Source organism: Oryx dammah, unplaced genomic scaffold, assembly GCF_014754425.2.
Source record: "Oryx dammah isolate SB20612 unplaced genomic scaffold, SCBI_Odam_1.1 HiC_scaffold_22, whole genome shotgun sequence".
NCBI classification, from domain to species: Eukaryota; Metazoa; Chordata; class Mammalia; order Artiodactyla; family Bovidae; genus Oryx; species Oryx dammah.
The window spans coordinates 33051290-33073900 of NW_024070206.1; the positions used below are offsets into that span (position 1 = coordinate 33051290).

Below are 22611 nucleotides of genomic sequence, written 5' to 3' on the forward strand. Positions count from 1 at the left end.
AAAGAATACTGCTAAAAAGAACAAGATTCAAAGTTCTCATTGAAGAGAAACAAAGATAAAATGAAGTGACCAGTTCTTTGTTTCTTTTCTGTTAATCCTAAAGTCCTGACTTATCTCTCCCTGCCTGCCTCTTCCCTGGTAACCATAAGTTTGTTTTCTAAGTCTGTGAGTTGATTTCTGTTTTGCATATATGTTCATTTGTACCATTTTTTTTTAGATTCCACATATAAGTGACATGATATTTATCTTTCTCTGACTTACTTCACTTAGTATGATCATCTCACGGTCCATTCATGTTGCTGCAAATGGCACGATTCTGTTCTTTTTATGGCTATGTTATTGTTTAATAATACATTTAAGGTTTAAAGAGTGTGTGTGTGTGTGTGTGTGTGTGTGTGTGCTGACTTCAGGATGTAAGCCATATGAAGGTCAGTCCAGGTTTTGCTGTGTTCGGGATTTTAAGAATCAAACCCAAGTATACCTAAGAGAGGCTTAGCCAGTATACCTTAATAATTATTGACGGATTTCATTAATTTGTACTAAAACTAGCCTTGGGAGCGTCCCTGGTGGCTCAGTGGTAAAGAATTCACCTGCCAATGCAGGAGACAGAGGTTTGATCCCTGGTCCTGGAAGATCCCACAGGCAGAGAAGCAGCTACCAAACCAGTGCTCTAGAGCCTGCAAGCTGCAATTACTGGACCCACACACCTCAAGTACTGAAGCCTGTGCACCTAGAACCCGTGCTCTGCAACAAGGGAAGCCACTGCAACAAGAAGCCTGATCACCGCAACTAGAAAAAGCCCATACACAGCAACAAAGACCAAGCGCAACCCAAAATAAACAAATCTTTAAAAAAAATTAAAACTAGCCTTTTATTTCTTAAGATTGTTCATTCTAAAAAATCCATAAGTTGTAGTGTGATTAAATGGAAAATTAAAAAATCTGAATTGCTTAAGAAGAATCTGCATAATTACTAGCTAAAAGTACATTTTGTTATAGTAAAAAAAAGAACTTTCTGAAGCTTGAAAATTCAGTAATTAAATAGACATAAATAAAAGTTATTTTCTTTGCTCCCTGACATGACCAACTGAATACAGTGGGGGCAACTTCGAAATAATTAGGAAATTCAAAACCAAAAACTAATCTAAGAAACAAAAAATCTGAATCTTCAAAAACTATTTTGCACAATAACAACCAGGTCAAAAGTAGATCATGTTCAGGGAATCTGGTACAGAGCAGTCTCTGAGTGAATGGAATAAGGAAGACATTTTTGGTCAATTTTCCCTGTGATTTTCACAGGATAAAACCACAATCATCAAGGTCAATTTTTCACAGGGATGTAGTGGTGGTTTAGTCACTAAGTCATGTTCGACTCTTGCAACCCTACGGACTGCAGCCCGCCAGGCTCCTCTGTCCATGGGATTTCTTAGGCAAGAATACTGGAGTGGGTTGCCATTTACAGCCCTGACTGTCAAGGCCAGTTTTTCACAGGGATGTAGAGAGAAGTATAAATGCCTTAATGTGAAAGCCTGTCTCCCATTCATTTCCTATCTCAGGCAGTGCCTGCTACAGGATCACCACATAAGAGAGTTTAATAAAGAACCAAAATCAATGAATGAGTAGAACAGCATTCGAGAAGTCATCAAACTTATGCCCACCCCTAACCTCTGAGGAAACAAATGGGCCTCCATCAGTAATTCAGTGCCATCTACCACACAACCAAATTCCGCAGAGATCAAAGTTCTGGAATTTGAGACCATCATGTTTTCCAGTTGAAGGGGATGTTTTATGCAGGATTCATAAAGCACTCAATAATGCCTTACTGAATCACTGACCATTAGTGAGCAGACATTCAATAAATGACTTGTAATAAAGAGAATATAGAAAATGACATTCCTGCTGTTTAGATACACAAACTCTATTATGCCCTAGGACAGACACTGTAGCCCAGGATTTAATTTTATTTTCTTGCAAAGTAACAGAAGTTTTAGCTGGATACACAGCAGCCAAGAATAGTTTTTCTTGCCTTCCCTCAGGTGGTTGTGTCTCCCATGAAACATCTGGTCAGTGAGGTGAGAGAGTTAGTAATATGAGTGACTTCCAAATCATGCCTTTATAAAGTAGGGCTTGGGACTTCCCTGGTGGTCCAGCGGTTAAGACTTTGCCTTCCAAGGCAGGAGGTGTGGGGTCAATCCCTGGTACAGTAGCTAAGACCCCTCTTGCCTCACAGCCAAAAAGCCATAAGATAAAACAGAAGCAATACTGTAATAAATTCAGTAAAGACTTAAAAAAAGTGGTCCACATAAAATCTTTGAAAAAAATGCAAATAAATTTAAAAGGAATATTTTTTATCTTTCCACTGCTGAACTTGTGAACTATACTATGAGCTCTCTTGGGAGTGTGCAAACAAAGGCAACATTCTAGGAAGGCAAGCCAGTAACAAAGCAGCCAGATCTCTGGATGTGTTCATGAAGCAAAGCCACTCTATCTTCCCTGAATGTCCAAAGGCAACTTCTAAACGGTCGCACGTGAGGGAAATAAACATCTTTCCTGTTTAAGTCACAGTGAAAAGCAGAGACATTACTTTTCCAACAAAGGTCCGTCTAGTCAAGGCTATGGTTTTTCCAGTGGTCATGTATGGATGTGAGAGTTGGACTGTGAAGAAAGCTGAGGGCAGAAGAATTGATGCTTTTGAACTGTGATGTTGGAGAAGACTCTTGAGAGTCCCTTGGACTGCAAGGAGATCCAACCAGTCCATTCTAAAGGAAATCAGTCCTGGGTGTTCATTGGAAGAACTGATGTTGAAGCTGAAACTCCAATACTTTGGCCACCTGATGCAGAGAGCTGACTCATTTGAAAAGACCCTGATGCTGGGAAAGATTGAGGGCAGGAGGAGAAGGGGACGACAGAGGATGAGATGGTTGTATGGCATCACCAACACAATGGACATGGTTTTGGGTGGACTCCGGAAGTTGGTGATGGACAGGGAGGCCTGGCATGTTGCAGTTCATGGGGTCACAAAAAGTGACCACTGGAAGGACTGATGCTGAAGCTGAGACTCCAATACTTTGGCCACCTCATGCGAAGAGTTGACTCACTGGAAAAGACTCTGACGCTGGGAGGGATTGGGGGCAGGAGGAGAAGGGGACTACAGAGGATGAGATGGTGGAAGGCATCACTGACTCGATGGATATGAGTTTGAGTGAACTCCGGGAGTTGGTGATGTACAGGGAGGCCTGGTGTGCTGCGATTCATGGGGTTTCAAAGAGCTGGACATGACTGAGCGACTGAAATGAACTGAACTGAACTGAATGTTATTTATAGTTCCTGTTTCACACAACTTTGTATCTTACCTAATTCATAAAGCAAGAGAACAAAAACCACTCTTTTAAACTATCCCTATGCATTCTGGCTAAATTATGTCAAACACACATACACGATTGAAACAATACATGCAGAAACACATATATGCATGTATCATCCACATATGTTGTGTGGGTGTAGGCCCTAGTCATTTTCAGATGCAAAATGATGGTGGCAGATACAACATTGTCTTAAACTTCCTTTCCCTAATACTTCTGTCTGGATTAGATGCTTTCAAATATGACTAGCCAAGAACTTGAGCCAAGAAATCACAGGATATTCCATCATAGAAAAGATACAGATTTTGATAAGTAAGTTAGTTTTCTCCAAAAAGTTTTGTTGTTACTTACTCATAGATATAAAACACATCATGTATCTGTCTATGACCAGAACTGATATTTCACCCAATAGGACATGGCTAAATGGCCTGTGTATACTGAAAAGACAAGATACGACCCTAAGAAAGAAGACAGATGAGCAATGATGTAAAAGTGATAGATATAAAAGGAAGACATGATTTATGCCCAACTCAGAACACCCATGGTACTCCATCGACTACATCTATCCTGCTCTAAATTGTAAACCTAAGAGTGGAAAAAACAGTCCTGGAGAAATGCTCAGACACGACAAGAAATGGCCACCCCCAAACACAGATATCACCCGTCCTACCAAAAGCTGTCTTGTTGTTTTTACTTCCTTTGATAACAACTTTCTGATTCAAAAGTTAAATTGTCTGGCAAGGATTTCAGGCCTTCTCAAGAGAAAGTCCCTTTGGTCACAGGTGTAAGCTCTTACTCATGGAATTTGACTCTACCCACAGGCACCAGGACAACTTACAGCTAACAGGCTTATTACAAGTCAAGGACAAACACAGAAATCCATGGAAACCACAGTGAAACACTAATGTTATTCTTCTGCGCAGTTTCACATAAGTATCCAGTACCCAGAATATGTTTGACTCAGTAACCAGCTTTCAATCAACTAAAACGACCACAAGAAATCCTCAGCCTGCTGGTTACCCAGGGGTGAAGGGTCAATAGAAAACACTTAAATAAACTAAATTGTCCAGCACATCATTACAAATGACACGTGAAAGCATGGGAATGTTTTCTTAAAGAAATACGTATTTTCATCTTAACCGCTCAATTTAAACTACTCTCCAAGGGCCTCAAAAGGCTGCCCATTCAACAAATGCAACCTTTTCATTATGTCTCATTTTTCTTGGCCTCCCTGCAGTATTTTATTTTAACTCCTTAGTCATTCTTCCATTCTTGAGTTGTTGTTTTTTTTCTTTTTTTTGGTCCTTTGATTATGTTGTACTGATTTCTCCCTTAACCTCCTTCAGTTCCACATCTGGGTCCTGCGATGCAGGCCTAGACTTACTTTTCTCTAGATTCTAGGCTTTAAAGCACCAACTGTAAGTAACTACATAGCATCTCAAACCTCTTCCCCAACTCCAAGTAAACCCAAGTCACACTACTGGATCAATTATCTTTCCAATGATCAGAATTCTTCATTCTCTTTCATTAATCCAATGGAAATCTACTCAGTATTGACTGTATACTCAGTATTGACTCAGGATTAGTGTTACCAAGAAACACAAGGTCACCATCATGCCATAAAATAAACCACACTCACATTGGTGTGATGAACTATGAAAGGTTCAACAGAACCATACATCCTTCCCTCTGGAGAGCCATAGGTTCTAGAAAAGGTGAGTGGCCCTCCTTGCTCACTCCTGAAATTTGGTCTTAGTCATTCCAGTTGGTGGTATCAGCAATCTTCTAGTTACTCATATCTTGAAAGTCCTGGACTCCATGATACCCCCTACCCAAAGAATGCCAGGCAGTCAATCTCAGTTGGTTTCATCAAATTCAGGCCACTGTTTTAAGGCCAAGCTCCACTGCCATGTCCTCAGGAAGCCTTTCCCAACCTCCACCTCAGACAGAAGCAATCACTCCTTCAAGGATCCCCTGGAACAACTGTCTGCCTTTGTGCTCAGCTTCACTATTTGGTGAAAAGTTCAGACAAAGAAAAACTGTTATATGTGCTAAAGTATTCGCACACAGCAAGTACTCAAAGGTGCTGCTTTTTCTCCAAGTAGAGTTTTTATTTCCAATTCATCCTCACACTGACTCTTATTAGAGTATGTTCACAATCTCATTTTACTCTACAAGCAATGTCAACATAAATTAAGTTAGCTAAATTGTGTTCTTTTTTTTTTTTTTAATTCATTGACTCTATGGAAGAAGGGGCTGGCCTATGCCACGTGCAAAATTCCTTTGGAGTCTAGAATTCTAGTCCTTTTCTACAATCTTATAAACTATGGTTAAGTAGAAATTGTCAGTATTAAAGATTTCTCTTTATATATTTACTTATTTGGTTGCCCAAGGTCTTAGTTGCAGTGTGCAAAATCTTTAGTCAAGGCATGTGGGATCTAGTTCCCTGATGAGGGATCGAACCTGGGCTGCTTGCATTGGGAATGTGGAGTCTTGCCCACCAGACTACCTGGAAGTCCTGAAGATTCCTAATTACAAAACACTGAGGAAATTCCCTGGTGGTCTAGTGCTTAAGACTCCACCCTTTCATAGCTGAGGGCCCAGGGAACTAAGATCCCAGGTAATAAGCCAAGAAGCGTGGCCAAAATAATAATAAAATGAAATTTCAAAACCACTGAGAAATAAACATTTCTAATTCAGCAACTTATAAGGTGATTCCTCAAAACTTTCTTACACATAACTCTTTTAACACACTGTGAGGCTCGCTCAGTCGTGTCCGACTCTTTGTGACCCCATGGACTGCAGTCTACCATGCTCCTCCGTCCGTGGGATTTTCCAGGCAAGAATACTAGAGTGGGTTGCCATTTCCTTCTCTACTACTGTGTTTAGCACACTGTTAGTCATATATTTCATTTTTGCCTAGGAATATAAACAGTAGCTTACAACACTTCATAAAGCAGAAACTAGAAAATGGAAAAATCTCCAGCGGGTCTCATATTAATGATTTACTGGCCCATGAAAAAACAGTAATTTATAATAAATAGGACCACCTTTACTGAGATAGAATATGGGAAGAAATAAAAATCCCAGGGCATTTTTAGGTCATGCTGAAAGTTTATAAAAGTATATGAAGCCAACAAGGTGGCACATTGTGTTTAAGCTCTTTGTATAAGGGATCAATTTTCAGGCTTCAGTTCTGCCTGCATATCTTGATGCAAGGGTCAGAAAACTGATACCCCAAATGCCCTAGAGTACTGTCCCAAATATATACATATTTTCAAAGTTCACATGGAAATAGTTTAAAAGTCTCACTGAGAGCAAATCCTGAACAAACCACTAAAAACTCAGAAGTATGATACATTCCAATTTGTAGTCCTCCTGCTGCAAATGAATCTATACAAAAAATTACAGTTGACAGATCACCTCTTCAATAATCTATAGACTTTTCAGAAGCAGGTGGCTAACCTGTGGGCATACTTTCATACAAAGAAGGGATTTATTCCCAACCCTTTAGCAGCAATCATCTTATATGATTAAGTCATAGATATTATTGAAGAGGTATTTTGCTGATACTAATTTTTCCCTCTGGAATCACATGGTTTCTCTTCACGCCTTATTTATTATGGGAGACCTGTCTTTGGGTGGACTAGGGAGAGTGATCTGTGGAATTTGTTAAGTGGGAACTTAAAAGCGTAGCTCTGTCCCTGGTTAATAAGAAAAGTCCGTCACCATAATTTTGATTGTGCTTTAGAACAGAAAAACAGACACCTTTCTGGCCCGGCTGGGCTGCCTGGAAAGGAGCTGGAATGCAGACTTCATTACACTGTATTGATCTCACTAAATAAAGGGTTTGGAATGTATTGATCGGCTCGGATTAAACCCCTGAATGTTCGCTGGACTCTGGGTGATGTGAAGGCCGGTTCACTGAAGAAGGAAGAACAGAAAGCACTTTTGTTCTGGGGTGGCCACAGAGCAGCGTTTTCCACTAAGTCGTGGATTAACATGATTAAAATAATAGACAGCATTCAGTTAGAGAACAGGCCGGGAGATACGACTCATGTTCAATTCAAAGATTTCTCTCAGTTTTAAAAATGATCTCACAACAAGTCAAAGGTAAATGGCTTTAAAAAGAGTATCTTCTTGCCTGACTTCTAAGCAGAAAGGCAATTTCGTCTCAATACAGTTGTTCTCCGGAAACCCCCAAATTATGTAATTTTTTTAAAAACTAAATCTGCAGCAGCTTCCCCTTCGCCCTTGTCAGCTTCAATACACCGGTGAAATGATGCATTCACATTATCACATGCCTTACAAGGAAGGGTAAATCCAAGATTAATTTTAAGGTTCGCTTTGTACATCTGCTCATTTTCATTTGGAAGGACATGATTTTCTTCAGTCAAACTCAATTTTCATTCAAAATGCCTGAATATGCTGTGGACTGATCTTATTACAATAAAAAATAGTTGCTGCCAAAATTTTCAGCAGACTTTAATCTCAGAAAAAGAGAAACCATACCCCTTTATCCTGGTTTTCAGAACCCAGACCAAGCATGCATTTCCCAATTTCATGAGTGTCTGTCTTTACGTTTTCAAATTCTCGATTTTAAAACAAATGAAAGAAAAACCTGTTTTTCTAAACATCAGCCAAAGAAATATTTCTGAAAAGCTCTTTCACCTTCTCTTCCAAATTCAATTGGTTAAGTATTCTGATCTAATACTACATTTACTGTTCTGTGAGTTGTGCTTAGTCCATCAGTTGTGTCCGACTCTGCAACACCACGGACTGTAGCCTGCCAGGCTCCTCTGTCCATGAGATTCTCCAGGCAAGAATACTGGAGAGGGTTGCCATGCCCTCCTCTGGGTTGGGACGAACCCAGGTCTCGCTCATTGCAGGTGGATTCTTTACCGTCTGAGCTACCAGGGAAGTCCAAGAATACTGGAGTGGGTAGCCTATCCCTTCTCCAGGGGAACTTCCCAATCCAGGGATGGAATCAGGGTCTCCTGCATTGCAGGTGGATTCTTTACCAGCTGAGATACCAGGAAAGCCCAATACCATATTTACTCACGACTGATACCTAAATTTACTCCTCTAGGATTATTGTATTTAAAAGACAGGAAGACAATGATTTAGTATTAAATCAGGGCATTCACCTCCTCCTTATCTCTTGTGTCTTTTTAACCTCACTAACTAATAATGATTAAAGGATGACTCATTTAAAGAAATAAGATAATTGGCTGTAGTTCAGAGGGGGGATGGTAGTGGAGGAGAAATCCAGCTCAGGATATGGATTCAATCTTGATGGCTACTAAAGGGCTGTGCAGTGCTGTATGTCAGGTCAGTTGCTACGCTTTTCATATTATGGAGTATACACTGCCTACTCACTGTGTTCATTCTGAAATTTTAAGAGAGTTATTTAAGAGTGTTAGATACAAATACAAATCTTAAGAGTGTTAGATACAAATATGAGTTATTTTAAAAACTGGCTGAGTTTTAGATAGTAAAAGCTTTTGTTGTTGCTGTTTGGGCATGTCTGACTCTTTGCAACCCCATGGACTAAAGCCCTCCAGGCTCCTCTGTCCATTGAATTCTCCAGGCAAGAATACTGGAAAAGGTTACCATTTCCTTCTCTAAGGGATCTTCCCGACCCAGGGATCAAACCTGCCTCTCCTGCGTTGGCAGGCAGATTCTTTACCGCTGAGCCACCAGGGAAGCCCCAAGTAATGGCTTTATGTCCATTTGGGAGAACGCCATGCTATGACTCGGATATTAGCTGGGGAAGGAGGAGGAAGAGACTACTTTAATATTTATATTTCAGACTATGAAGTATGAGAAAACTCTGCAAGTTTCTTCCTCTGAAGGTCAAGAAGTCAGAAACCCAGCACATTATTGCCCAGTCATTGATTCATTTAACCAATATTTACAAAGTACTTAGAATGAATAAAGAAGCTGCCACCGCTCAACTAATACACTGAATACAAAAACTAATATCGTGGAGTAGTGATTCCAAAGAAGACAGGAAGTGGAAGAGAGTAAGACTCAAAGAAAATGCTTTAAAATTTATTTTCTTCTTTAAAAGCAGGCCACGATTAAGGGGACATACAAGAAGGAGGAAGAGGAATGAGGAATTCAACCCAAATACTTGTTTTATAAGAATGAATTTATCTACCCTAATACAGTAAATGCAAATTAACTTGCTTTCTGAAAATCAAGGTTGAAAAGGAAGATGTGGAAGAAAATCCCTCAATCATCATAATAAACATTTAACTTAGCATTTCCCAGGTGGCACCGTGGTAAAGAGAACTCCAGGAACTGTATAGTCCATGGGGTCGCAACGAGTCGTATTCTTGCCTGGGAAATCCCAGGGACAGAGGAGCCTGGTGGTTAGGCTACAGTCCGTGGGGTTGCAAAGAATCTGACAGGACTGAGGGACTGAGCATGCATGCATGCATATGTTCAGGCATTGTTCTAAACACTTTCTAGATATTAACTTGTTAACTCATCCTAACAGGTTTGCAAAATAGGGGCTGTCATTATCCTCAGTATTTGAAGGAGACTAACGGAAATGGCACCCCACTCCAGTACTCTTGCCTGGAAAATTCCATGGACTGAGGGGCCTGGTAGGCTACAGTCCATGGGGTTGCCAAGAGTCGGACACGACTGAGCAAATTCATTTCACTTCACTTAAGGGGCTAGGGAACTTCCCAGTGGTAGAGAATCTGCCTACCAACGCAGGAGATGTGGGTTTAATCCCCCGGATCAGAAAGATCCCCTAGAGGAGGAAATGGCAACTGACTCCAGTATTCTTGCCTGGAGAATTCCCTGGACAGAGGAGCCTGGCAGGCTACAGTCCATGGAACTGCAGAGTCGGACATGATTGAGCACACGTGCACATCATGCACGAAGAGGCTAAATCTCAGATACCATTTATGACTTACAACTCAGAGCTCCTAATTACAAAACACTTATGTTTACCATTTAAGAAATATTTGGGGGTGTAGAAAATATGCAAGATGATGTCATCATTCTCCTTAAATTGAACTGAAAATAGTATGGAAAATGAAAACTTATCTTAAGTAGAGCATTTTTACAGGAAACTAGATGACATCTATAGTTAAACCTGTATTGTTTAAACAGTTAGAACTTCTCAGATCAACAGCACAAGCGTTCATGTTTAAAGAAAAACAGGGAAACTTTTAATAAAAATGAGACTGTTAAAAGGTATACATACATTGTTATTCTAGAGGAAGTATCCAGATGCGATGGACTCAAAACTGTACAAACATTTTTCATTTTAAAGACTGCCATCATTCAGAGAAAAATAGACCATGACATCTGTGACTGTTTGCTTAATTATACACTGTCCTCAAATGGATATGGGCTTCCCAGGTGACACAGTGGTAAAGAATCCACTGTTAATGCAAGAGACACAAGAGACATGAGTTCGATCCCTCAGTCAGGAAGGTTTCCTGGAGTAGGAATTGGCAACCTGCTAAAGTATTCCTGCCTGGAAAATTCCATGGAAAGAGAAGCCTGGCAAGCTACAGTGCAGTGGTTGGAAAGAGTCAGACACGACTGAGCGATTAAGCATGTACACGCAAACAAACGGGTGTATAAATAAAACCGAAACAGAATAACTGGGGAAGGTGATATGACTACATAATCAACTTAAAAAAATCAAAATGAATCATTTCTTTAAAATACAGAACAGTGTATACTCCGGCCTTAGAGAGACAGCACATGGCCTTTGATAAAATAGAGTATCTTTCCTTTACTGGCTGAGTGCTTGTGCAAACTCTTTAGCTTTTCTGAATTTGTTTACACAATCCCTTTAAAGTATATATAAAACTTACCCCACTGTTTGTTATGATAATTAAGCTAAACATCTAGGCCACTAACCTAGTATCTGGAACTCAAGCAAATTTGCTACACATAAGATAAATATAAAACACAGCCAGGAGGCTTCTAATCTCTCATCGACAAACAGTAATTACCTTTGAAAAAAATCTTAATATTGGATAAATCTCTCCAATTTTCTAATCTCCTGGATAAAGAGAATAAGTAAGTGAAATCCATCATTGATTTCAAACATTACTAAGTGTGCTGTGCTTAGCAAAGGGGATAAAGATGTAAACAAGACACAGGCCAGCATGCTGGAACTACAATGCTGGTATGGAAAAGTGACTTTCAAGTTCCTAGAACTGCAAGATGGACAGAGAGGGCTAGTAGGTTCTGGAACAACAGATCAGCACCTGTGATGATACAGTGTGCATGCTGGTCGTGTATAACTCTTGGTGACCCCATGGGTTGCCATTTCCTACTCTAGAGGATCTTCCTGGGCCAGAGATTAAACAGGAGTCTCCTGTGTGCCCTGCATTGGCAGGCGGATTCTTTACCACTGCGCCACCTGGGAAGCCCCAAAGATATGGCAACATGATTCAATTTGCAGCCAGGACCCATCAATAATAGGAGCCCAAGAATGTCCCCAAAGGCTATGGGGTGAGTTTTTGGGCCAGATCCTGCAGCTGAAGGCCTTGTGTGGTGGCCTCAGGCAGCTAGACTTTGTCCGTAAGGCACCGCTGACCCATGGAGGCCCATGGGGAGTCCTTAGGCAAGAGACAGGCACAAAACCTGCTCTGTACCGAATTCCAGCAGCAGTACAGAATACAGCTTGCAGAGAAATTTTTACTATAAAGAAAAGATAAACACTGTACTACTTATTAAATCATCTTCTTTTGTGTAGAAAAAGAATGAACATCAAGTTATCCAATCCACCAACTTGATACAGAAGAAACAATTCTAAAATCTACAGAACTTTTCCCCTAATTTCTATGAGAGCAGTTTTACATTTGGCTGATGGACTCAAATGCCTAGTGGTTTGGCAATTTATATGCTTCCCCTAATAACAGCAAATTAAAATTCTAGTGGCCAGAATGACAGGTTGCCCAGGTCTAATCTGAAACTTGGGAAGCAGCCATCAATACAAGGCCCTGAAGAAAAGGAAAAATACTTTTTAGTGAACAATAGTTATACATAGATTTTACCTGGTGTTATTAAAATAATGCTGATTCCACTTTTTAATAAGGAAAATAATCTTTTGAAGAAGCAGAGCACTAAGGCTTGTTACAATACAGTAATTTAAGCCATGACAAAAAACCCTTACAAGCATATATAAATATAATTAGGTCTGAAAAAAGCAGAGTTTATTATGGTTGGAAGCAGAGTTGCCCTAATGTATACAAGACCTTCAAGGCTATTTTAGTATAAACTTAATTAGAAAATTTTTTCAAAAGAAACACACATGTGTGCCATTTCCTCTCTCACTTCATATAATCACATGAACTCATCAAATTGTATGGTTAACATATTGCGAGGCTCTATGTGCTCAGCCATCAAAGGACATGGGTGTTGCTGGCCAAGGGTGATGATGGTCAAATATTTTGCAAAGTTGGACTATTACCTATTAACTTATAACCCTAAAAAAGATGCTCTGTGGCAAATATTTGAGTTAATGAATGAAAAGATAAAGAAATGACCGAAGATGAGTTGGCTGCTGTTCTAGGACACTTATGATGTTCCCAGGACGTGTGACTGTGTATATGTGGAAAAGAAAATAATAAAGGTGTTCTATTGTCAAAAAATAAAAAATAAAGGAACAGTACAAACAATACAGTCAGTAAGACATGAACAATTACACAGAGTTCATGGCAACTCATTACCATACTTCTGACGTATTTAAATAATGTCATGAAATTCCCTGTCAGCTTTTCATTTGTTTTTTCTGGAACCAAATGCAAAATTAAAACAAATTAATAGGTTCTGAAAAACTTTTAAAATTTTAACTAATTTTCATAATCTTATCACTTATGTAATTTCTTAGATTACACATCAAGAACTGTATGTGTACAAAATACTACATGTGTACCTAAAATATCAGAAGTATAAATATTTATTGCGCAGATGTTTAGCTAGCCTCCAAAGAACCTTGATGGCTAAACTATAATATTCCAAGTTTTATTATAATATGTTTCAAAGGCATTTATGAATTAAGGAACTAACCAAACTGCTGGGTTTAGCAGCAGATATCTGGTTCCTGCAGATATACCAGTGCTAGAAGACATGGTCTATCTGAATTGCTATTTTGCTTATATTTGGAAGTATAATTGTAGATGCAGCCACCCATCATCTCCAATAACTCCAGACTTTCATAGGCAGGTCTCAGATGTATCCTAGCCCACCCGAAACAATTAGGCATCAATTGTTTCTTGAATTATGTGACTTTTGTCCTTTCTATATGCAAACGGACCTTAGAACTGCCTTTGTGTGATATGGTTATTAGCTACTCCACTGAAAATTGCAATTTGCCTTTCAAAACATCAAGTCCAAAGTTAACATATTCCTAATGCTGAATTATTTTTCTCTGAAAATGGATGTGCTTCCATCACTTTAATACCTTAAAATTATAGCTATAAACATTTTACACTCACAAATGAAGCATAACTGCCTGGTGAATAAAAATCTATCTACGATATAAGTAAGTATGCTTTAATTGTGGTAATTATCAAAACGTATTTGTAAGAAGATGGCCTTGAGGCCATTGGTAAACACACACCAAAGATAAACTATCAAAACTTTCTTGTTCTTGATGGAAGTTCAGCTTATGATTTGCAAATCAGATGAATATACCTGAGACTTTAGTCTTGTCTATAACTTGGAAAATACAAATTATTAACTTGTAAAAAATTAATGATGATTCTATATGTCAATAGCGTAATTTATATACCTTTCTTATTACATATTATTAAGAAATCTGCTGCTGCTGCTGCTGCTGCTAAGTCGCTTCAGTCGTGTCCAACTCTGTGCGACCCCATAGACGGCAGCCCACCAGGTCCGCCGTCCCTGGGACTCTTCAGGCAAGAACACTGGAGTGAGTTGCCATTTCCTTCTCCATTAAGAAATCTAGAGCTACATAAAAGATTTATTATTAGGTAAAAAAATAGAATTGGGGGAATAATTCAGCATTAAACACAGTGTCCATTCTCTCCTACATTCTTGGTAAAATGATGAACTTCTGTAGCACTCATAGTTAACACATGACTGTAAGGCAAACAGGTGGTAATTCACAAACAGAATACTTTCATATCCAGTACATAATGTTCAATAAATAAATATTCTCCAGAAGCATTATGACCCCTTTAGGATGGCATGAGCACTAACAGAGAGACCATGGGCATGGGTAAGTCATGGCGATCATCGGAGGGCACTTTTGCTGGAGAACAGACAGGAACCCTGCTGAAGACTCTGGGGCTGAGCACTCCACCCTAGAAAGCAGGGCCAACACAATGCTTTTCAAACTGCAAATGACAGATTCTTAGTGTAATTCGGAATGGAACGGAAAATGGAGTACATCATGTGCTAAGCTGCTTCAGTCATGTCTGACTCTTTGCGACCCTATGGACTGTAGCCCGCCAGGCTCTTCTGTCTATCGGATTCTCCAGGCAAGAATACTGGAGTGGGTTGCGATGTCCTCCTCCAGGGGATCTTCCTGACACAGGGATCAAACCTTCATCTCTTATGTCCCCTGCATCCCCGGTTTCTTAATCACTAGCACCACCCGGAAAGCCCACATCACGGTCAAGGGTAAGTGTGCTCTCTTGTGAAATACATATATACAGCATTGTAAAATGTCAATGTATGGCAAAACCAATACAGAATTGTAAAGTAAAATAAAGTAAAAATAGAAAAAAAGTGTTTCTGACAACGCCTCCCAGTCATAGCAATTGAAAATTACTATCCTCAATGACAGGGATATACATCTACCCGACACAGAACATCCGTGAAGTAATTACATCAGGCCTAGCTGGAGTATTGTGTAAGCTGTATATTGTATATGCTCAGCTGCATCTGACTCTACGACCCCAAGGACTGTAGCCCACCAGGCAAGAATACTGGAGTGAGGTGCCATTTCCTCCTCCAGGAGATCTTCCTGGCTCAGGGATCAAACCTGCATCTCTACATCTCCTGCACTGGCAGGCAGGTTCTTTACCACGAGCGCCACCTGGGAAGCCCCTGGGGTCTATGTGGCAGGATTAACTGGCAAAAGTCCTGAGAAAACAGAGCATCACAGCAGCTGAGCAGGCCTCTTCCAGGGAGCCCTGCAGGAGACGATTTGGGTTCCATCTCCAGAGACTAAAGTCTAAAATTATGTTACCTCCGTTGGGCACAGTGTTGAAATGCTGCCAAGATTTTCCAAAGTGGAGTTCAACAAGCCCTCTTTGAAATCAGTGGAGAAGAGTAAAAGGATTACATTTCCATGAGAGGCTGAGACTTCAATTTTGATGAGCTCCCTTTAAGAATTAGTTAAAAATTTAGTATCAGGCGCATATCTGAGCACACATACTCATTCCTTCAATGGAATCTTTATTTTTAAAACCAAGTCTTTACACCATGTTCTCAGCTAACTGGACATACAACCACAAAATAGTTCCAGAAATCTGAGAAAGCAAATGTCATTTTGGACCCTATAGATACCAGATAATTTGTTGACAGAATGACCCATGCAAAAAAGATCAAGTAAGATATTCTAAGTTCTATAGTGCTGCAAAGTGATAATTTCCTTTTAAGGTTCTTCTGCCCTTTTTACAAATCTAGAATTATATATCTTTTTCTTCCCCCAAATATTAAAATTCATGTTTAATAAATACTAAATTTTATGTTAGGAACTTGTTAAACACTGAATACTGGCAGCTCCCCCAAAATTCATATGTTGAACTCTATCCCCGATATGATTTGGAGGTGGGAACTTTAGGAGGTGGGTCGTGAGGGTGGAGCTCCTGCGATGCGATTAGTGTCCTTATGGGAAATAAACAAAAAAAAATGAGCTCCCTTGCCCTTTCCACCATGTAAGCACCCAATGAGAAGGCATGCCTGTGAAGCAGGAAGAAGACCATCAATGAAACAGCCAGAGTCTTGATCTTGGACTTCCCAGCCTCCAGAGAAGTGAGAAATACTTCTCTGTGTAAGTCTACAGCACTCTGTTATAGCAACCTGAAAGTTCTAAGACAGAAACCAAAGGAAAAATCTCTCTGAGAGTGAATTTCCTTTCAATTTTAAAAAATGTAACCCTCCGAATGACTTTTGCATCCTTACTTTGTAAGAAAAGAGGCCATAGGTGTGAAGAAAATCACAGCAAGGTCCCTATGGAAGCACTCTGAGGGTTTTTAGTGACAACACCTTACTGCACTTCTAGGCAACTCACAGGAACACTTTGATAGAATCTTCAGTTAGCACATCAATCACTGCCATGGTGAGTTTCTATTAAGATCTGACCTAGAAAAAGCCCTCAATTTTTCTTCCTGTACTTCTCTATCTTATAGTCTTATAAGAAAAATCAAAATATTTTGGAAGAGATTTAGAAAAAAAGAAATCCATTTAAACAGAGAGGAAAAAGCAAAGCAAGGGATAGAGAAGAAATTGTTGCCAAAACAGTTTTTTTGTAGACTAAAGAAGTAAGACCCTAGAGCTTAGTCAAAATTTCCTTTTGCTCAACTACTTTTCATCATTTCACAAGCTAGCATCCCATTTCCATCTTTCTAGATTACTGAAGAACTTCATTTTTTTTTAAAATTTCCATAGTGTTCCCTGCAACAGATGATACTGTCCTTGACCTCATTTCCTGTTTCTCGGTAAACTGCCAAGCTTCTGTTCAGACTCATTGACTCATTTAATCTATCACCTAGGGTTACAGCCAGGACCTGGCTGCCATTGTATGAGGCCCTGGGGATACTGGGTAAATAAGTGACCCGGTTCCACCACATAGAGGTGACCATCACCTCATGCCCATGGCAGAAAAGCAGAGACCCTTGAGCAAAGCAGCACCTTTTTGATCCCTGTCTTGATACTTCCCCTTCCTAGCTATAACCCTGTAAACCAGCTTCTCCTGCCCCCACAGTCATGAAGCCTGTGCTCCCACCATCACAGTGACCCTCACCAACCAGGATGCAACTCGCTGAGAGTAACAGAAGTGCCTCTCTCACTGCCTGACACAGTCATTGGGGTTTATCGGCTAACATGACGGGAAGCCCAGGGATGGAAAAAGCTCCAGATTATATTAATTCAGCAGCTGGTAATCACATCAGAGGCCAAGCTTCCCTCCATCTCTCCTCTCTGCTTGGAAGTGATGGATTGGCAAGAACTGTAGAGATTATTTAATTCCTTGTCTTCATCCAGAGAGGAAGAGAACCATGGAGGCCAAGGGAAGGAGGTGTGGGGCACAGTGATGAGGGGGCAAAGACTTAGAGAGAAAAGTTGAGAGGAAGCAAAATTTCCTTAAACTTGACCTCACCGATCCAAAAGTTTCCACTGTGGTCATAGGAATAAGGTTATGATGTCTTGTCCTTATGGGGCTGCAAAGAGTCGGGCATGACTGAGTGACTGAACTGAACTAAACTGAACTATCTTGTCCTTAGAACTGTAGGCGAATCAAGCTTCTAAATCTATGAACTGCACAGTAATTGAGGAATGAATCTCAGGAAGGGCTGCCATGATGCCAACTACACAACTGATTTGCACAGCTTTATTCACCTACTGTTTACAGCTTTTCAAGTCTGCTTCATCCATATGGTCCTCTCCCGAATCCATAACTGCCTAATTCTCCTTCCATCACTGAATGACTCCCACCTCAAGAGTCAGCTCAGTTCCTCACTCTGGAACTCAAGAGTCTTTAGGATGGGATAAGTGTGTCAGTTGCTCAGTCATGTCCAGCTCTTTGCAACCCTATGGACTGTAGCCAGCCAGGCTCCTCTGTCCATGGGGATTCTCCAGGCAAGCATACTAGATTGGGTTGCTATTCCCTTCTCCAGGGGATCTTCCCAATCCAGGAATTGAACCCGGGTCTCCCACACTGCAGGCAGATTCTTAGCCATCTGAGCTACCAGGGAAGCCCAGATGGGATATGGGAGTCACAAACAGTCGGACTAATACCATGCGACTAACACTTTTACTTCTGTCCCATCGGTCTACATTTTGGGAAGTTTTCTCCAATAAAAATCTTCCTCCCATGTCCATCTGATCTCAGACACACACCCCTTAACTATCGCCTCCTTATCTATCCAAAATGCCACTCTGCAAAATGCCACTCTGCAAAGTATAGTTCTCCAAGTATGCCTCCTCCAGTACCTCATTCCTGTGAGGGACCAGTGGGTCTGACCTGACTTTTCAGCACACCCCATGGAGGCAGCATGGTCCATCAGGAAGAGGATGGGAGCAGACATCCTACTGACCCGGACTCAACCCCTGGTGCCACCACTTGCTAATGGAACACCTTGAGGAAATCACTTTAAACTGTTTGCATCTTAATTTCCTTACCTGCAACACAAGTAGAAATGAAAGTGTCTATTAAGCACCTGGAACATGCAGACAGTTGATAAATTTAAAAAATCTATTATCATTATTGGACTTCCAGGTGGTAAGGAATCCACCTGCCAATGCAGGAGACCTGAGTTTGATCCCTGGGTCAGGAAGATCCCCTGGAGAAGGAAATGGCAACCCACTCCAGTATTCTTGCCTGAAATTTCCATGGGCAGAGGAGCCTACAGTTCAGGGTGCCTCAAAGAGTTGGAAATGACTGAACATAACATATTAGCATTATAGAACCTTGGAAACTGTTGCTTTTATACAGTCTTCTGATGCTGGCTAGAGCTCTCACACACTAGATCTTCACTTCACAACAAGCACTCTGGGAAAACAAAAGATTCATCAATTTCTGCCCAGTGAGCTGCATCTGACAAAACCAAGATGGGGCTTTATGTGGGCTACCTACATCTTCTCTCATCTTCCACAGCAATGAATTTCTATTTCTTAAGTAGAAAACATTCCAGGGCATACAGTAGGCTGGGAAGTGATTTGTGATCATTTTGGAAAAGAAAGATTGAGACAATGGACCTTGTGCACCTTGACCGGCAACAAGGACTTTAAAACCCGAGGCAAGTAAGTGTATTCTGGCACACACAGGGGGAGGTGAGAGAGCTGAAGGGGTACGGAATGTTCCACCTGAAGCAGCCTTTCTGGGCAGCACGGCTCTCATGAGCCGGAGAGGAGGGACTCTGTGCAAGGGACAGAACCTCCAGCCACTCATTACTCTTACAAGTGAGTCACCTCAGCTGTGTGAGCTCAGTTTCATTACATGAACATAGAAACACTCCCCTTCCGCACCCCCAGATGCACCCCATCTTAGCTGTCTCTTGGAATTTGGGGCAATCAATATAATGTTTATGAAATTTCTCAAGAAGTATAACATGTTTTATGCAAATGTTAAAAGCAAAGGCATCACTCTGCCGACAAATGTCCATAATAGTCAAGGCTATGGTTTTCCCAGTTGTCGTGTACAGATGTGAGAGCTAGACCATAAAAAAAGCAGAGCGCTGAAGAACTGATGCTTTCGAACTGCAGTGCTGGAGAAGACTCATGAGAATCCCCTGGAAAGCAAGGAAATTAAACCAGACAATCTTAAAGGAAATCAACCCTGAATACTCTTTGGAAGGACTGACGCTGAAGCTCCAATTTTCTTGCCACCTGATGCGAAGAGCTGACTCATAGGAAAAGATGTTGATGCTGGGAAAGATTGAGGGCAGAAGGAGAAGGAGGTGACAGAGGATGAGATAGTTAGATGGCATCACCAATTCAACGGACAGAGACAGTCCATGGGGTCTCGAAGAGTTGGACATGACTTGGCGACTGAACAACAACAAAAACCACTTATAAATAAACAATCTGAATACCAAAGATAAGGTGATTCTTAAACATTTCAACACAGTCTTGCCCAAATGTGCATACTGCAACCACCGGACATTATATATTGATAATGAGCAAGACAAAGGATGTATCCTGTTCTTAATTGCTTAGCTTATTTAAATGGTTGCCTGGAAAATAATAAATTATAATTATGATTTATGGGTTAAGTCATTAGGACATTTAAATATCAAACTACTAAACTTCTGAGAATGTGGCACTAATAGGGATTGAGAGTTCACGCCATCTACTAATTTGCTAATCGCTAGTAAAGTGACAATACCATACTGGGGCTTCATCAGTTTGAGTAGTCAGTGTGAGATTACTTCATAAAGGAACATTTTCCTACAATATCAGTGCAACAAGATGCTTTAATAAATGTCTTCTACATTGACAGAATAGATGACAAGTCAACAAAAGACGCCAAAGCGAATCAAAGTGACTGAGCTGAAGGAATAATTACATATATGCATAATGTGAAAATCTGCAGGATTTAATTTCACAAAGGAATCAGCAGAACAAATATTCAGCTCTGTCAAATTTTAGCTCCAATCATTCCATGAAGGTGGCCCCTTATTTTTGCCCTTTAAAACCACACAGAAATGCTGCAAAGAAACATTTATAATTTAAATAACTGCTACAAATGGGGATGTCTTCCCCACTACCATAAGTAATAAGTGTGAGCTGGGCTCTGGTATTTTCCAAAGTAATGCAACAGACTTCCTTAGCCAGGAGAGAAAACAAATATTTGCTGAATACATGTTGGGAACACAAATACTCTGAAAGCTCTGAAAATTTCCACATCAACACTGTTAAATTTGTAATACTTGTTAATCTGAGAATATTTAATTTACAGAGAAATTCTGAAATAAAAGACAAAAGTAATAATGAACTTGCCCTTATTTGGGAGCTTGAAAATACTATTCAATGCACAGCTCAATAAGGTCAAGGGCAGATGGGAAAGGAGAACTTTGAGGAGGCCAACTGATATCAGAGGAAGATCAAATATAGCCTATTGGGTGCTTCCCGTCAGACAGAAATACCCTTGGTTAGACTATGACATGAGCCAGGACAAGAGATTTCAACCCTAGGAATTAGAACTTATGGGCCATTTCCTATGATGAAGTTTTTTGTTTTTTGGTTTTTTTTCTACCAGATAAGTAAAGAGCCTTGTTCTCCATGTATTAGCACTTTTTTAGAACTTAATAGTCTCCTCATCTGAGTATCTGGTAAACTAAATATTCAGATGTTCAAAAACTAACAATAATATAATGATAGTGGACACAGATATGTTCCAAGTGTTAACACGAACAAAGGTTTCATCAATATCTATTTTAGAAGTTGATCCAAATCTGTTCCAAAGACAGAAAGTGGGCTTCTACATTTAAAAAAAAAAAAAAAAGCACTAGAGAAGAGGCAAGGTACAACCTCCAAAATATAACACCTCTAAAACCATCTCATCTATGTTTCTGTCATATAAATACACACTAAGGACCAACTGTGGAAGTCAGGCAGAGACTACCTTTATTGGAGGCACCTGGAATCCATCTATAAAAACCTGAATGTCTGAAAACTGATCATATTGTTTTTTTAAAAGAAACAGAACACTGGCAGAGTAATCTCCTATACTTTTTAACAAAGACACTAGAAACAAAAGTTCGGACCACCCCACTGCAGTACTCTTGCCTGGAAAACCCCATGGATGGAGGAGCCTGGAAGGCTGCTGTCCATGGGGTCGCTGAGGGTCGGACACAATTGAGCGACTTCACTTTCACTTTTCACTTTCATGCATTGGAGAAAGAAATGGCAACCCACTCCAGTGTTCTTGCCTGGAGAATCCCAGGGACGGGGGAACCCGGTGGGCTGCCGTCTATGGGGTGGCACAGAGTCGGACACGACTGAAGCGACTTAGCAGCAGCAGCAGAAACAGAAGTTACACGCAAAAGAATAAGAGCATATGAAGAGTGCAGAGCCATGTAACAGTCAACTTAGAAGGTAGTGCGATTAAAATCTGATGAATTCGTACATTACAGGGACACTTCCTCATACACTGGGAACCTTACAGGGAGGAGAAACCACCTCCATCACAAAGACTGACTGGCAGCTAGAGGCCCAAAGGAGGCATCAGTTCAGTTCAGTTCAGTCGCTCAGTCGTGTCCGACTTTTGCGACCCCATGAACCACAGCTCGCCAGGTCTCCCTGTCCATCACCAACTCCTGGAGTCCACCCAAACCCACATCCATCGAGTCGATGATGCCACTCAACCATCTCATCCTCTGTCATCCCCTTCTCCTCCTGCCCTCAATCTTTCCCAGCATCAGGATCTTTTCCAGTGAGTCAGCTCTTCGCATCAGGTGGCCAAAGCATTGGAGTTTCAGCCGTAACATCAGTCTTTCCAATGAAGGACAAAGGAGGCATGGCCTGGTACAAACAAAACTGTCTTCAAAAGTGGCTAGCATTCTCAATTC

At 40.6% G+C, this 22611-nt stretch overlaps 1 protein-coding gene and 1 long non-coding RNA gene across 2 annotated transcripts in view; one reads left to right on the forward strand and one right to left on the reverse strand.

The window, feature by feature from the left end:
* Positions 1-22611, reverse strand: part of CDH2 (cadherin 2) — a 241712-nt gene that overhangs the window by 176396 nt on the left and 42705 nt on the right. The window lies entirely within an intron of this gene.
* Positions 1609-21298, forward strand: LOC120881166. The gene is made up of 3 exons (XR_005725236.1): positions 1609-1618; positions 6214-6218; positions 21210-21298. It is a non-coding gene; the product is annotated as an uncharacterized LOC120881166 (long non-coding RNA).